Genomic DNA, 14,914 nt, shown 5'->3' with positions numbered 1-14,914 from the left:
AGCTGATTCATAATACACTTTGCACACTCATCCCTAGCAAAGTGTATGCTAAACACACTGCCATACAAAAATAAATGTTATTCACCAAAAAGTTGTATAATACATGACCTTGTATTTCATCTCCCCACCATCAAAAGAAGCCAAGTGTTAGCTGCATTTGTATTAATTTAAGTAGTTGAACACTTGAAAGTCCTGTCACAATATGGTAATAATGGAGGCAAAACCCCCAATGCTTCACTCAGTTTAAAAAAGAGCATGGTAAGACCTACATCAATTCCTTGAAACAGAGAAAGGTATGCAGCAAAGGAGGACCTTGTCATAAAACATTTGGACAACAGGCAACAGGGAAAAAGATGATATTTTTTTTAGATTATTTCCTCAGAATGCTTTTAATTCAGAAGTTACATTTAAAATATGGTGGGCTTGAGGTCTAGTGTTTAATGTTATATTCGAATATAAGAGGAAACATCACATTGATAAAAGAAAATACAAGAAGACACATGCCTAAAACTATATTTTTGAGCAACTCAGATCATGTAATGCAATACATTCCAGCCAACTGTTGAATTCCTTTCTGCATTTGAACTGAGAATGTATTTCCCACTAAAGGTAGATAAATTAAATTTAAAAATGGAAAAATGGAAATAGATGTAATCACAGTAAAGTCACGGTATAATAAATGTATAGAGCTCAGTAATTCTACAAAAGCTGTAATACTTCTTAAAGATTTATTGAAGCTGAACTTCATTGGAGTGGAAAACATTCACATTGAATGTGGGCACCTCAGAGCGTCCAGGGATTAAACAGTTAAACCTTTCTTCCAGACACTTTCATTCTGGTTTTGAACCCAGGAATCAAGACATTCCACAATGGCCCTGATTTAGGAGCTGTATCAGCAATATCGGCTTTCATATTAGTTTTCCCTTAATGTGATTCGGTGGACAATGGAGCTCTGATTTGCTCATCCCAGCTGTGAAAGAAATCCTGTTTCAGAAATCAGAACATCTATGAATAAATTTGATATGCTTATTTGGACTGCAGACCCGATCAAAATAATTGTATTGTTAGCAAACAGGTGGAGTGGAAAGGTTTGCTCTTGCTTCATGCATGCCTGATAACCTTAGCGATTTGAAATTTTAGGAAAAATTGTTAAGTGACTAGAATACACAGGAACAGCATGCCGTAGAAAGCCTGACAATATATAAGCCTTTGTTAACAGAGCACACACGGCTTAAGGAAGCACAACCCAAAGCAACAAGTGAAAACAATGAATGGCTAATGTGCCATATTAAGCTTCCAAATTCAATTTCAAGCAACTCTGGGTCACCTGGTGTAAAAATGTCATGTACCGAACAGGCAGAAGGTAAGGTAAGGTAAGATGCTGCCTTTGTTGGTGGCACTGTGGCATGAATGGTACTGTTAATGACTACTAGCAGTATGGTCACACCACATTCATGCAGACCTTGTTTTTGAAAGTCAACAATATGTAAGTATTCAATTGATGAAAAGTAGATGATCATACATAAAAACCATACATAAAAATGTGGCTGTCTTTGTGTGTCCTTATCTGACCAAAAATGCATAGAGGAAAATCAGTTTGATGTGGTCATTCCATGCTCTTGCTAAACCTATAGGGGGGGAATACATTTTGACATTGACTGCATACGTAGTTATCATGCAAATGATGAAGAACCAAATAGAAATTGGTTAGTGGTGTCATGTGCTTACCAAATAGGAGTAGTCTTTTTGGCAAATTAGGACTAATCCCTAAAGTACAACTGTCATGAGAGAATTATGAAGTCTGCCATTGCTAAACTCATTCTTTTAAGAATGTTTGTGGCTTTGCCGTCATGCTGATGATTTGGCGTCAATTTTTTCTGACTCATTGACCTAAAAAAGGTATAGAAATAAGGAATTCTGACACATTTCTTTCCATCATTTGCAGGACGCATGTTGTACATCTGTGCCCAAATGTACTGAAACCAGACTCAGCAGGCAACTTTAATTTTCAGAAAGAGGGCAGCATTGGGAGCCCTCTTACTTCTCTCATGGAAGGTGTACATTAATCACTTGAAGTCTGGAGCAATTTCTTACTATTTGCACACACACAATAAAATATAAATTTTTGCCTAGAAAACAGCTTCAGACCCCAAACAATGATATATTTTCTGAAAGCAGAGGCCCTGTAGAATAAAAAAATGCTAGTTGCAATTTTTTTATGTCTCACGGTATTTGCGCAAATGTTTATCAAACCAGTAATTTAGGATAAAATACACTAAAATGAAATTTAGTGCACAGAAACATAATATAATATACAATTTTATGTAAAATATAAAAGATGGGGTCATGTCGGGTAAATAGATACCAAACATGTCAAGCTTTTAAATTGCATTCGCCCGTGAAGCTGCAAAACACTTCAATATCCAACATTTCGCCTAGGGGACACTTTAAAAGCTTTTACTGCTCATCAGTTTAGTGCTAACAGTGATTGATGGCCCTAAAAATATTGCTCTCGCTTCCATGTTCCCGGCGATATGTAACATGTGTAGCACAATTTTTGTAGGTGCACTGATGTGTGTTTGCATATGTATGTGCGTGCAGGGGACTTTAAAAAAAGGTTTTTTGCATTTTTTTAATTTTCTTATATGTTACTTTAATTTTTTTTTATTTTGTAAACACTTTTTTTTACACTAACCTTTTTGCTATCAGATATGGCAGCGGTGTCCAACTGGTGGTCCCTGAGAAAATTTTGGTGGTCCCCGGGCCCTCCACCTGCACTGCCACTCCTGCATAGGCGGGCTTTAATTTATAGTATAACTGGTCCTGTGATTGGGCTGGGGGCGGAGCCATACCCCATTGTATGCTGCCATGTACGGTGTCAGGATATATATATACACACACACACATATAATAATATATTTATATATGAGGTCAGCGGGATTTAAAATTATGAATTTAGTGGTCCATGAGGTCCGAAAGGTTGGTGACCGCTGAGATAGGGGGCTAACAAGCCCCTATGTAATAGCAGATAGGGTGTGGCAGGTCCTCTTTGTGGAGGCATTAGGGGTATTTCGGTCTTTCAGACCCCTGATCTCACCTAGGGACCCCAAAGAAGCTGAGGAAGCAGAGATCTCCTGGCTCTAAGATTCGGAGAATGTACATAGTGACACCAGAAGTGATGTAATACACATCACTTCCGGGTCCAGTGATCAGGGGAGAGATCAGCGTCTGTAAGCCGCTGAATCTCACTCTGATCGTTGCGGGGAGACCCGTCGTGCTGGTTCTGAGCCCTGCACGGGCTCCCCGCAGCAGCAGCCATGTTCTTGGTTTAACCATTTCTGCGGACCACCGTATATACCGTATTTTTCCATCTATATGAGGCCCCCATGTATAGGACGCCCCCCACTTTTCTTACCCAAAATTAATGAATCAATTTTTTCCATGCTCTTTTGCATAACTGATTACATCCAGTTAAAATTTTGCAGAGTAAGACAGCTGCTTACTGGTACCGGTATATACCGGTATTTTTTTTGTTTTCTGACATTTTTATGGGCTCCCTGTTGCATCTGGGCACTGGCTACACGCTCTCCGCAGCATCAGCTGACATCAGGTACATAAGGCTCATGATTGGAGGAAACCTGTTAGCTTGTCTCTGCAATCGGAAGTTTCACTCGTGTGGCTAGTTTGCAGAGGTATCGGCAGTTTCGCAACCGCGGTTCTCCTCTCGGCCCCCCGTGTAGAAGACGACCCTCCATTTTTAAGTAAATATTTTTAAGAATAAGTATTGCGCCATTCTCCACTCATGTTGCCGCTCTAGTGCTCTCTTTTGTCGCTCATCCTGCTGCTGGATGCCTCTAATGGCATCCTGTATGGCGGTCTCTGATGGGTTGGCACCATATAACGCCAACCTCTGTCGAATCCGTTGCTGAAACAAGTCTTCAACGGACCGGGGTCCAGCATCACCATCCCTCTGATCCATGTCGGCTAGCTCACTGATCAGGGCGGCCTTGCTCTTTGTCCCAGCGGTCCCTCCTCGGTTCTGAAGTAGGTCTTTCAGCGTGTCTCTCCTGCAGGCTGCATAGCTGGTCATTCCCTGTGGTGGTATGGAGTGTCCCAATAACTGGAGAGCAGATCCCGCCGCTGTCACCAATGTAACGAGCCCCTGCTCGCTCGGTTCCACTCTCCCGGCACTCCTCTGCTACTAATGGATCAGATGTCAGACCGCAACGTCTGATCCTTCGATCGTCAGATAATCCGGGATCGGAACTACAGCTATGTGCCGTTCGAATCCAGCTCAGAACAAACACCAGGCAGGCTGTATGTAAGTTCCAACAGGGATCTGCTTTATTGAAGACCAGCTCAGTATATATACAGTCCAAGAAGTCTAAACACATAACGCAATCAAACATGAACAGCATGCAAACATCCACTCCCCCTCCCCGATGCCTTAATGAATGAATAGGGAGGGAGGAGACACATGTGATGGGATTATCTCCTGAATGTATCATAGTGTGATTTACTCATCTACACCTGGAGTCAGCTACTCCTAGAATCAGCTATCCTAATCCCATCATCAACACAATACAACAAAGGGACCAATAAACTGTAACAGTTCAATGTCCAGAATTATCCCCCTTCAGTGCTCCTGGAGTCACAGCCTGTACCTATAATACACACAGGGCCATCCAAATGTAATGCCAGGGAACATGTACAGTACATCCCCCCACACATAAACCTGGTAGAATGGTTCATTGTAACCCCAAGAGGTCCGAGGGGGGTCTCCATAGTTCTGGGTCCATAGTCAGTTGGAAGGAGGCTAGCCCCCAGGCTCCTCCAACAGCACCAGTGACGGTTCAGTCCGTCACAGTATAGTCTTATACACGGAAAAATACAGTATACGTATTGCTGCCCGGAAGTGGTTAACTGAACATTGTCATTTATTGGCTGACAAATGAATCTTTTAAGGGTAGGTGTACATGGGCATTCTGGGTCCACCTGAGCCAGTGAAGCAAGGAAAGTCAGACTAGCCTTGCTTCCTTTTTTACGTGATTTTATTTGAAACCGACAAGCAGTGCTCCTGGGGTGTACACTTGCATTGGGTCGTTTTGAAGAGTCCAGTGCAAAGCAGAACAAGTGCTACTGATGAATTGCACTGTGCTCAGCAAAACGCCTACGTAAAAGAGAATACTCAGGACTGTTGGATAGGATTCAATGAATACTACTCTGGGCTGTGCAAACTGATGTATGCACCTCATCATGAATCAAACTTTCAAATCCATTTTTTTGCCAAAATTTCAAAGCAATTGAAGACATAAAATAGTGGTTTCAACTGACCACATGGTGATGGGATATACATTTCCCCAATCAAGCCTGGCAGAAAAATCATAACTTTTGACAAAATTGTCATAGTTTTTACCATTCTCCATTCAATCTTTCAATAAACTGTATTGCATCTGTCAATTATTGCTCTGAATTCTGGCCGTTGATGGAATTTGTGGGTGGTAAATGAATTCATTTTACTTGCGAATGTATGTGTGATTGCTGGTAGATGAAAAGAGGGTGAAATTCACTGAAAATTGCCATGTGTATGACTGCTTATGGAGTCTGATCCACAAAAAATAATGTCTTTGCAAAAATTGATTATGCACTTTAATTGACAATGATAGCCCACGGGTAGGGTATCATTTAACACTTTGTCAAGGCAGGAGAAAGCCTTGACTTATCTTTGTTACAAAAATAAACAAATCATGTCCCAAAATCCCCAAGCAGAATGTGAACTGTTCCACTGCAAAACACCTGTATCACCCATTAATGCCAGTTCACAGAAATAAATCTTATAGCGAGGCATCTGGCATTACAATGCCTGAACAGTTATCTAGTTTCAGGCAATGCTCCTGTGGTCCCTAGAGGAGCAGAAAGGATATGTTCTGTGACATCCCCTGGGCACTTTAATTCATCAAAGTCCACTGAGCACCTTTATTGATAACAAACAATTCCTGTGTTTCCTGGATATCTTTTCAACGATCACACCTTATTGAAGGAAGAGATAATGAAGTGTCTTGTTTTGCTTTTCTTGTGGGATACAAACGTTTCTTTCCAAAAGCAGGGAACATAATTTAAGGTGCCGAGATCCAAAGCACAGATGTCTTATATCAATGACATTTACAACCCTGGGACAAAGTGGGACAGATTGAATATCCTTTATTCTCCAACCTTTTAAGACACAAGCTCCCTGAAGGCTCAGTGGACATGAGACAAGCTGCCCTTGTCAGATAGCAATGCAGGTAAACAATTCTTGCTCTTGGGAGCCCAGAGGTTTATATATACATGCTGTAGACCTTTCTAAACCTAAATTCTTATTAGTTTTCCTACTGTGCCAGAAAGAGCATATTTCGTTTACAAAAATAGCTTATAGTTGTTCTGGGAAAACACTGGGTAACTACATAGAGTGGGGCCTCAACACACAATGAGTACAATGCCCCTGACTCTTCACCATTCATGTTAAAGACAATTATACTAATGAGTCCTGTTTTAGTCTAAAATAATAACTTACACTGCTTTATTATCAAGCATTTCCCTAACAGAACAACAAATATAAAGGGGTACAAAATTATATGAAACATGCTAGTGGGTCCTCAAACAGCATAGACTTCACAAATGTCACATTTGTCTATTATCTTTTGTGATGTGCACACACAAATACACACACGTATACACACACACACACATGGCTATTTTGGTTGAAATAAAAAGAAATTTTGCCTGTATTTTTTTTCTCCAGTCTGGGGCTTCCTGCAGGGCTCCACTGTCATTTTGACAACTGGTCCCACCCTGTATACCAAGAGCTCTGCCAGTGCTCCTGAGACACAGAGTGGGACCATCTGTAAAACTAACAGCTGGGCACCACAGATTACACCAGGGGAGCTGTCAGGAGCTGCTGCCTATGCCAGGTTGTGTAGACCACATGCATTTAACTGCATGAATATTGCCAAATAATACTAATATAATACTAATAGTCAAAAACTTAACAATAACAACTGTCCAAAAATGTTTTTGTTGTTATTCATTTAATGCCCAAGTGCCTGTAGGGCTGGATTACCTGTAAGGCAAATCAGGTTAAGAGCATACAGGCCTAACAGCTTTGCGATGAGAAGTCTGCTTTTAAGCACGCATATAATTTGCATTCACAATAGATAAAAGTGAAATCTTCCTGATTATAGCTTTCTGTTCAAGCAGAGTTATATACTTACATTTTGGCCACAGCACTGCTGGTCAAGTGCTACTGCAACACTGAAAGCAGAGCAGAGAGACTAAACTTTAACTTGCCCAATGTGAATGTAACATTTGCAACGTAAAGGATAAGTAAATTTAAAAAGTTTCCTTTCAGAATATTTTCACTAGCAGATAAAGATAAAGCCTAAAAAATGCTTTTCCAATGGTATACAATAACCTGAAGAAATCCATCACACTTTTCAGGAATCAACAAAAATAACATAACCATATCTTCATTATAAGGAACAAGGTTCATTCTGGGTTATACCTTGGCATACCTAATTCCTTCCATAAAGGTTATAGCTATTTTTTTTTATGTAAAAATTAATCACATGCAACCAATGACCAAAATGGCATGAACATGTGACAGCACTGGGCCAGTTACCAAGTTACAATGCTTATACATGAAATAAAAAGAAGTGAGTCACATGCTTCTCCATATTCCAAAATACCAGATATTGCTCTCCACTCCCAGAAGCCAAACAGAGCAATGGGGGAAAAAAGAGAACTTGAGTACAAGCAGAAGTTGGGGAATAGATAATTAAGTGACATTGTTCCTTTGCCCTGCGTGGGTAAAGCATAGGATCACTGTACGAGATAAAAGGTAAAAGTCTACTTTGCACACTGTGCATAAATGGTTCAATGGTCCTTTTATCTGGAGTCTGGAAAGGCTATGCAAGACATTTACATTATTTGCAAACACGTGGTTACGCTCAATATTCCTCTTCCCTAACACAGCTGCTGTATAGATACTCAAAGGATATAAAATAAAAAGGATAAAAAACATACAGTGCTAAAACATAAACAGAAAACTAATAATTAAACATATTGAACCTTAAAAAAACTCAAAAACCTTCAATTAAGTATTTAGCATCACTATCACGTACCTGGTGGGGAGCCGAGTTGTGAGGAGGCCTCCTTTGCAGCACGAGTTCCACACCCCTGAATGTGGAGACAGGAGGTGGGGAAACTACGGGCAGCACCGGTGCCAGACGATGCAGGACACTGGGTCTGGGCAGGTCCTTGAGGCCCGTCTTCAGTGAGGCAGGAAGCAGGTGCTGATGCGGCTGGAGCAGAGCGGAGTCAGGCAAGCCAGGGTCAGCAACAATCGGGCAGCAAGGTACAAAAGGAGAAGGCAAAGGAGAATCCAGGGACAAGCAGAAGTCGGAGGCAGGCGGCAATCAGGCAAGGTCAAGGAATCCGGTCGATGATGATATGGCAACAGGCAAGATACAGGAATACACACTAAAGCTGAAAGACCACTCAGCAAAGATCCTGGGAGTTGGGCCAGCTTAAATAGGATCATTCCCAGACAGAGCAAGTCACTTCCTGTGCGCCATGTGCCGTTTGCGCATGCGCAGTAGCTGCCGTTTGCGCATGCGCAGTAGCCGCTGCTTCCCGCAAATGTGGTGAACAGGCCTATGCGCATGCGCAGTCGTAACTCTTCTGTTAGGCATGGTCTTACAATCACACAAAGTCCTAATAAATATATGTGCAAAAAACATTCTTTAAAATAGTTATTTTTATATAATGTCCACAATGTGCCAAGAGCCAAAGAGCAAACATTCCAAAGAGTGCGTCTTCCCCTGTACTTCACCAGGCCCTTTAGGTAATAAATTCACCGAATGTTGTGTGACCCCTTATTTAAAAGGTAGGTCAAAATGCGCAGAAAAATTCTCCAGACCTAATCATTCAGAATTCCTCCCCAGCTTATTTGCAGCATATCCACCATCCAGAGTGCCCAATGGAAGGAAAATTGATTGCACAGAATCTTTCCCCAGGGTTCAATGCTCAGACTCTCAATACACATGTACCAGATCCATCATCCCATTCATATGAGACAAAAAAGGAGAGGCTCATAGCGTAAACTTAATTAAAACCAAAGCATCCAATATACTCACACAGTAGAGAGCATAAAACCCACACTGGGTACAGATAGCCAAATGTTTCAAGCGAACGCTTGCTAGCACATAGATGTACGCCGTCAGTCACATTATTAAACACTGTCAGTTTACATTATTGCCGGTGACCATAAAATCACTCTTTGTTTATTAAGAAGTGCTACCATACTGCAGTATAGTGAGTGGAAAGATGTTGTACTGTACCTGCAAAATGGCCTCAAAATCCTCAAATGTTATCAGTAAAAATAAGCAAAATAAGCAAGTAATAAGCTCAGGAATCTGTACAAGTGAACCTGTAAAGTCAAAGGTCAAAAGAACCACCCACGAGCCTACTCTCAACAAAGTGGAGTGTTAGTGAGCCCCAACAGGAAGCCTATGCACCCTTGATCACCCAGGGATCCTATAAATATCTGTTTTTAAGGTTACTGAGGTTTATGGGGCAAGGAACAGACATAGGGATGCCAGAAGAGGGATATCCACCTCCCCTGCTGTTATGGTTATATATTAAGTTTTATTTACATAGAAGCCGATATTCAGCTGCAACTACTGCTTATTAGAAAACCTTGATATTGCAACATAGACAAAATCTGTATTAAATGGTAATTCATAAAGTACACATTTTATGCAAGTGATGAAAAAATATATAAAAGGCCAGAGGATATTTAAAATAATTTACCTTAAAAAATGGTAGCTTTCTCTTAAAAAAGGGTCTGCCAACACACTCATATAGCAGATACAGTATTTTTCAATGTAAAACATTTTGTGAAAGTGAATATGACAATGTAGATAGGGCATAATAAATGTCCATCTGACATTGCCATTATGAAGCAGCAGGATTAGATGCTGGATTCACAGGTTGAGAACAAGGAAAAAGACAAAGAATATCACTGTATAATTCCTGTACCTGGCCTATACATTTATATTTATTTACTAAAATAAAATGTAAATTATATTAGTAATGTAAATGACATAAGAAACCGAGAATTGCTGTCTGGTAGATATAGCAACAGATGACAATTGGTGGTTTCCATGCAGAAATTCTGAGCTTAAATGAAGACATTCAGTGCTTTGAGATCCAATATGGGGGTTGATGTCCCCTTTGGATTTGGAAACTGTGAACAGGTTGTAGTAAAACCCATAAACCATTCTACCACAATAAATTGGGAATTGACCCCCTGATCCAGAAGCCTAAAAGGGTTGCAAATAGATCTGCTAATCTATGTGGTGACACAGCAAGGTCGGATGTAAGAATCCAAGGAGGGGGTTGGAAAATAAACTCAAGCTTGTGGCTCAGGGAAATTACCTCCTGGACCCAAGAGATGGAAACTATCCAATTGTCCTCAAAGGCAAATAGAAGGTTCTCCACTGGAAAGTGAGAATGCACCTTCTTGCCAAGGAAGGCTTGTCTGAGGGTTTGGTGGACATAGACTTAATCTCAGACCTTGAGGGTGCACTGATAGTCACACTGAAGGTGTTTGGACTTAGCTGTTGCAGGAGTGGTGTAATAAAAAGGACTTTTCCTAGCTTCCTGCAAGGGATGAAATTTCCCTGACTGTACCTGACGTTCCAACCACAAGTAGCATACTTGTGGAGTAGGTCCAAAGAGAAGTTGTCCATTGAAGGCCATGCAGAGCAGGTGCTATACTTTTTAGACGTGGGTTCTGGAGACCAGCTCTTTAACCAAAGTGTCCTCATTCTTAGTGACAGGAACAAATGTAGGAGATGAGATGGAAACCCTTCTGCAGCCTGTCACAACCATAACTTTTAAGCAACAATCATTTGCTTCAAACATTCAAGCACCAAGGCACTGACCGCAATCCCTTCTAATGGACTTTGACCAACCAGTCAAAGTTTGGCAAAGCAAAGTCACAGCTAAGACCGGGTAAGACCTCCCAGAAAGAACAGAGCTCTGGAGAGGGCTTCCAACAAGGTCAATAAAGACAGGTGCATACTCCACCAGTATGGTGGTCGCTTTGTTAAGGCGTGACACTGCGGATCCACAGTGGTAGCAAGTGAGGGTTGGCTGTCTGGAGGGGATTGAGGTCAATGTAGGTGGGTAGCAAGAATGAAAGATCAGAGTTTAACATGGCCCTTTGCAATGCAGGTGTGGGGAGATGTTTCCTCAAAGTAAGTCTGCATAGACAGGGAAAATTCTCGGTCAAGGCCAGTGGCTCTGGACCTGGCAAGCAATCCATTAGTCCAGTGCAGCAGGGTCAATAGTCGGCACTCCAAAAGCCATGCTGAGAACAGTCCTCTCCATATAGCTGAAATTGAAGGGACCAACTCTTGTAGCGATGTAGAGAAGAGTCTTGATTAAATAAAAAATGTTGAAGAAAAATTTAAGCTGGCAAAATTAGGTTACCGGTAGACTTTTTTCAGCAGAGCTGCAGAAGACTTTTATTCTCCAAGTATAGTAGCAAAAAACCGAGGCATATTTTGTTTGTCAGTGTTTGAAACTAAAATCAGACTTTCTTTTTTATTTATCTGAATATTTTAAATAATGAAACAAATGAAAATGGCATGGACAAAATGATGGGCCCCTTAACCCGTTCTATTGTTGCACAACCTTTAGAGGCAATCAATGCAAACAAGTGATTTCTGTAGCTCTCAATTAGATTTCTGCACCTACTAGCAGCTGTCTCAGGTTTGAATGGTGCCTTCCCCAGACTGCATGTTTCAGCTTTTTCCATAGAATTTAGGTCAAGGCTTATAGAAGGCCACTTCACAATAGTTTTATGTTTTGTATTTGGGTGGTTTTAGCTGTGTCTTTTGGGTCATTATCCCATTGGAGGACCTATGAAGATAGTAATCGTGCCCTGCACAGATTCAATACACCCCCTGGGAGACATAACAAGGCACTCCTAAAACATAACCTTCATGTTTCACAGTAAGTGAAAATCTGTCCAGGCGATTTTAGAATATCTTTGTAGAATAAGCAATAATGTATCTCTTTTCAAACTTTCTTTGCATTACTTCATAACATACCAAAGACATGCAGGCAATTGATTGTAATTTCATAACATTTCAGGAGGAATAAAGCATTGCTACAATGAGCTGTAAGGGTACCAACACATTTTTCCATGACTGTATTCTGTTGCAGAAAAAATTATGCTGGACCTTAGGTACGAGGGCACTTAAAGATTTTTTTATACACACAGTGCTCGTTTTACTTGTTATTCAACAGCTCAATATCCCCTGTTGTGTATTTACTTATTATTGTGTTAAAAGAGTTTTCACTGTGTATTATTTAATTAATGATTTATTGAGCATGGTCAGTGGTGATTCTCTGTTTGCATCTACATTTGTCAGAGTACTATGCTGCTCACTGTATAATGAGCATGAAACTCTTTTGGTTTTGTCTTTAGAGAATGGGGTGCTTTAGACGAGGAATGGTCTTGCTATTTCCTGTATAAAATGTTGATACTATACAAGTGGTATGAGATAGCTTTGGTTTGTGACATTCTTTAAGCAAAAAGACAAGCCATTAAGCTGGTCAAAGTATGCAAGGAAACCTAAGTATCCGAGATATTTCAGCTGCATAATCATTGTATTTTTCAAAATGATTCATCTGAGAACATAAATGGCTATAGTGACAGCTAAAATCATAACATTAAAGTGCATTACAAAAGGACGGTATCTTGAAATGTAGATTTACTTCTAACCCAGTTCCAGGCTTTTAACAGTACAGAGGTTACTGTTTTAAATACATATATAAATATCAGGTATAGCATAAAGCCTTTTTTTTCTTTTTGTAAGCTGCCGCCCCAGGCCTGTAGTTATGTGTAATGGAGCCCTCTAGCAATGTAATTACATGATCTCTTGAATATGTATCTTAAAGGCAGATCCTTTAGCTTTACAGAATATTAGTTGTTTTTAAAAGGATTGTATAGAATTGTATATATAATTATATACTTTATATACATTTATTTTATTCAGACACAGGGGTAGCTTCAGACAGTTTTTTGGGGGGTGTTGCCCTGGTGCTTGAAGTATAAGGGGAGCTAAGTCCCCAAGCCTGAATCCTATGTTATTATAACAGCAGTCATACTGAGAAATGCTAAGTCAAAAAATGGAAGGTGCAATGTTATATAGAAACCCTACTCAGTGTAATACAAATACAGACTTCAGTCCCTTTACATTGAAGTGAACAGATGCAAGGGTCAGAAGTAGGGATGCACCGATAGCGATACAAGCATCGGTATCGGCGGCGATACCGAGTATTTGCATGAGTACTCGTACTCGTGCAAATACTCCAATACATAAAACGAGTACCTGTGCCGCCTCCGCCATCTTCAGGGACCCGAATCCGCCGCACACAGGACCTCCATCGCGTCTTCAATGAAGCAAGATGGCCGCGACCTCCTCTGTCATCTGCTCCATTCTGACCTCTTCTCCCGCTGATTGGATGATTGACGGGCTTCCTCACCAGTCAGGAGTGACTGGTGAGGAAGCCTGTCATCATCCAATCGGCCAATCAGTGGGAGAAGAGGTCAGAATGGAGCAGATGGCTGGCGTGTGAGTTATGTCTGACTGGGAGGAGGAAGATAATTGACCCCCTGCAAGCCAGTCATCGGCGCCCCCATCACAGCAGAGCTATGACAGCCAGAAGTCTTTTCGATTTGGAGAAAGGGCGTCGGAGTCTCGGAGCTATCTGAGGGATGAGTGTGAAGGTGGAGGTAAACTGTCTGAACAGGAACCTGGCAGGTACAGCCTGTGGTATAACTAATTCTATCAATCAGCCCCGCACTCCTCTAATTTGGTGCTTGCACAGACTGAGCAGGAAGTTCGGTACTCGTACTCGCCCTTAAAAAAGTGGTATCGGTGCATCCCTAGTCAGAAGTATATAGTATTGTCCACTACATTGCTGGTCGGCAAGTGCAGAAATCAGTTCTGTATTTGATGTCACTTGGTGCAAAAATAAATCATAGTTGGCAACATTTGAAAAGTAAAAGTGACACCTTGAAGGGATTGAGAAGAAAAATGTGGTGTGCTACGCTGGCCTCCTACTTGCTGCCTCTAAGAGATTGAGAAATAAATGCAGAGCACCATATGTCATGGGCTTGTGGGAGTAAAATAAGCCTCATTATCTATGTCAGTGGCAGCAATAATAACCCCCGGCATTGGTGTAATTGCCAGCAATAGTAGCTGCCCGCATGTGTCAGGGTCAGCTATGGAAACCCCAGTAATAACCCCATCATGAGTCAGGGTTAACAATGATAGACTCCAGAAATAACCCCCAGTATGTTTTGAGGCCAGCAGTAATAACCACCAGCAAGTGTCAGGGTCACCAATAACCACCTGTGAATGGGCAACTATGTAAAGCGCTGCATACATTGATATATAAACGCCAGTAATAAATAAACAAATAAAACAACTGTCAGGACAAGCAATCCCACAGCTATGACTGCTAATTTTGATTACACTGATTTTGAAGTGGATTTATTTAAGGAGATTTGTAAGATAAATTTCCACAGGTGGTTATCTACTCTGAGGAAAAGTAGTCATGTATTAGCTAAGCATATGTGTGATCATACAGCTAAAGCTCCCCTAGGATTTATGGTACATCAAATGTTTAGTAAAGAAGAAATGCTTACATTGATGGACATGACTGAACATTTTTGTGAAAAAAGGATTTCTTTAAATAGAAAATCAGAGGATACAGATGTGGACACATTTGTTGGTTCTTTTTCCCCAAAACCCCCCCCCCCCACAATTTTCTCTGAAATATCTAATAAATTGAC

Source organism: Nanorana parkeri, unplaced genomic scaffold, assembly GCF_000935625.1.
Source record: "Nanorana parkeri isolate BGI_ZX_2015 unplaced genomic scaffold, ASM93562v1 scaffold275, whole genome shotgun sequence".
In the NCBI taxonomy this organism is placed as follows: domain Eukaryota; kingdom Metazoa; phylum Chordata; class Amphibia; order Anura; family Dicroglossidae; genus Nanorana; species Nanorana parkeri.
The sequence above is the reverse complement of the archived record's forward strand: the minus strand, read 5'-3'. Positions refer to the sequence as shown.